The sequence below is a fragment of the Pinus tabuliformis genome, chromosome 3_1, assembly GCF_031772625.1.
Source record: "Pinus tabuliformis cultivar Carrire ecotype Pingquan chromosome 3_1, CPIR1, whole genome shotgun sequence".
NCBI classification, from domain to species: Eukaryota; Viridiplantae; Streptophyta; class Pinopsida; order Pinales; family Pinaceae; genus Pinus; species Pinus tabuliformis.
The window spans coordinates 213,003,818-213,007,409 of NC_142301.1; the positions used below are offsets into that span (position 1 = coordinate 213,003,818).

General features: G+C 34.3%; 1 pseudogene; it reads right to left on the reverse strand.

Moving 5' to 3' along the window:
* Window positions 1–1,596: 1,596 nt before the first annotated feature.
* On the reverse strand, window positions 1,597–3,380 carry LOC149186544 (putative methyltransferase PMT6 pseudogene; annotated as a pseudogene).
* Between the last annotated feature and the right edge of the window lie 212 nt (window positions 3,381–3,592).

Genomic DNA, 3,592 nt, shown 5'->3' on the forward strand with positions numbered 1-3,592 from the left:
TACCCTTTGCAAAATTCCTGCTTCTTTTAAAATATACTTTTCAAAATTCCAACATATAATTATATATTTTCATATATAATGTTTTAACCTTTTCACATTTCACACATACATATGTTGGTTTGAGAAAAAAACTTGACGTATACGCGCAAGCTTGATGTAAAAAAAAACTTACAAACACCACATTTCAACTCCAATCTCCACGGATCTCCATGTTTCAAACTCCAGCAACACATATGGATCTCCACGTTTCAAACTCTAGCAACATGTTTCAGCATAGGTCCATGACCTTGTTTTTCTTGCAGCAACTATTTTTTAGTTCCAGTGTTCCTAAACTATTTCTTGGACAAATCCTTAAACATCTCTAGGGTAACGACCAACATTTTAATGAATGATACCAAAGTAAGGCGATGACATTGAGTGGCTTTCACAGTGGATATTTGAACCTAGCTCTAATACCAGTTGTTAGACCAGAGCATACATAACACACAACAGTTTTATACTCAGAGACTTAGACGGCAAAAGCATATAATAATTCACAGAGACAGAAAAATGGAGAAACAACAAGATTACTCAATTAGAAACAACGGAATAGATAAAACAATCACTGGAGAACAGAAATCACTTTGCATTACATAACAAGCTTGGGCCTTGGCTTGCTTTCCTTGGGCAAAGAAATTACAAATTTATAGAGGTAGAAGAAGGATGTAGAATCCTGTATGTGATTCAGATGGATATCTGGAATGATCTAGAAATGAATGGCCGTGTAGAAAGATCTAGAATCCTAGAGATCTAGAAACTCATGGCAGTGTAGAAGAATCTAGAATCCTGCATGTGATTCATGAATTTGGCTTCACACTTAACATTAGCTCGATTTGGCGAGAATATGCTGGGATCACTTCCAGAGAAGGATATAGTTGGATCATTAATCGGCACCATATAAATTAATGAATGGCATAGTCTCAATAAATGGGGGATTGAATCAACATTTTCAAGTACAAAATTTCGTTTTGAATATATTTTGGAAACCCCTAAGGAAAAATGGTAGATGAAAGCTATGAGGATCATCCTAAATCCATGAAGATCACACCCAGCCTTTCAGGAGAGTTATCAATAGTTAGGAATGATCAATCCCAAATGTCTAGCAGACAACTTTAACATGTGGCAATTCTAGAGTACATAAGTTCCAAATTCAAAGTAAAAAGGTGCATTTTTTAAAGACAAGTTGCAATTTTATAGGAGCAGAATCAGTGATCCAGTTTTGCTGACAGATTTGAAGAAGATTTCGAGAGAATTTCCTAGCATACAGTTACACAGATGGTAGAAAGTTTGAAGACTAAGAAAACTTTTTCTAATTGAAAACTTTCTCTTTCGACATCAAAAACTTTGATTTGTTTTGAAGCATTCCATTATTGGAATTTGTAATTAATGTTATGCAGGTTGGAATTTAAATTTTTTTATCTAACCTTCATTCATGATGTGCTTTTAAATTTAAAAAATGTATTTTTTGACCGTCCATATTTATTTGAAAACTTCATTAATATATGTGTTGGAATTAATATCATGTTGACAAGGTCTATCAGGGTTGGCATTAATACCCTACTGAAGGATAGATTCCAACACTTTTTGGCAAATTAGTAGTTCCCCTCCTCATTTTCCAACACCTTCCAAATTATATACTTTTGCATCTCAGAGAAACTTGGGTGCAATATCTGCCAATTTTGAGATTATGGTTGAGTCATCTCAGATGATGAAAAATCCCAGTGGCCGAAGAATGTGATCCACCTCCATTATAATGTCTTCTATTTGGAAACCTATACTATCACCTCTGTAGTATGAAAACAATTGGAATGCATGGAACAAATCATATGTACGTCGATAGGTAGAAAATTGATTACGCCAATCATGAAAAGATCCAATGAAGCCTCTAATATCGATAGCAGGTAATGTATTCCATGAGCTTGGAGGAATTATATTCAACACCCAAACTAGTTTTTTGATTAAACTAGTAGCAAATCCGCCATAGAAATAGATCATATCCATTACATTTCGAATATCATATTTACTAACATTCATAAGTGTCTAATATTCATTGACTTCCCTCTATCAAAATGTTTTGTCTACACTAAAATTTTCAGCAGTGATCCCTATTTTCTCATGTCATTTAGGGAAGATTGATAAACACTCTGACAATGGAGGAAGTTGTTGAAGGTACACTGCTTCTCGACTTAAAGTTAGACAATTCCTTAATGGTTTCTTCCATGATTGTTTTGGATCAGGTGTCTGATCACATAAAACTAGGATTTTGTATTTTTCTTTCTCTAGTTGGCATGCCTTATCTCCTGACTTGAACCAAATTGCTATTTGAACTTGACGAGAGATAATATTCCCACACATTCAAGTTATCAGACATCAACTTCTCCTATTGATGGGGATAATTTGTATCCTTCCCATAAGTAGGAGGTGCATAATAAACAAGGAAACCACTAGCTCTCAAAAGGTGATCCACTTCTTTCAGTAAAACACCATTATTTTCATGCCAATTGAGACGACAATGTGAATAATGGACCATTTCAAAATCAATTTCTTTGATAAGCTAGTTGTGTTGTAACAAGAACTGTAATCATGTTACAATTTGCTCGTTCAAGAGAAAATTGAATATGATTTTCATGCCCATGCTTTAGAGCAAATGACATTGTCTATATACATTGTGGAAGTAGATAAGTTGGAAAACTTGCAAAATCACCACCAACATCAAGAAACTGCACCACTCATGCAGATCATAAATCTCACATTCCATTAGGTATCATGTTTCTCAACGTTTGGATTTACTCTGAAGCTCCATGCTTGAAATGAGTACCACCACCTGGGAACCACCATAGTTTACCTTTCTTATGCACCCAATTTTGCCCACCTTTCGCTTTTTGCTAGAGGCGAGTGGTTGATATTGCTTCGCCACACATAATATTTAATTATTGGAGATTTTATTGGGATCTTGTATTCTTTGGGAGGAGGTATAAAACAGAAAGGTTGTTACCCAAGTGGAGAGGACAAATTTCTTTAGAAATTCACTCTTTGAGAAAAATTCAAAATTTTCAGAGTGCGGATATACTTTAAATCATGACAAGGAACATACTTAGTATAATTCAATGACCAAACATTCATTCCTTCTATAGGTATATTTATCACATTATCTTTAAAATTGAGAACCACCTTATTACTTAACCACTAATTCCCAGTTGAGATCAATGGTGCTTGCATATAGATCATGTGCTTTGTGTCAAATAATGTTCCAAAAAACAAGTAACTATCATCAATGTGAAATCGAGCATGACTGTCTTCCTTAATTGTACATCGAACATGGAGGAAAGTGAAAAGCCCATATTTAGATGCAAACATTAACAAGATTAAATAGGTCACCTAGCCATGTATACACCCATCTTTTGCACTGTTTTTCACCTTATCACACACAAATATATAAGACAAATTTAGTTGAAGGCAACTAAATTAGTGAAATCCCTTCAAAACGAGTCAAATGGCCTTCAAACTTGCAAAGTTGAAAATAAATGGTCATAGATTATGAATATATCATAAA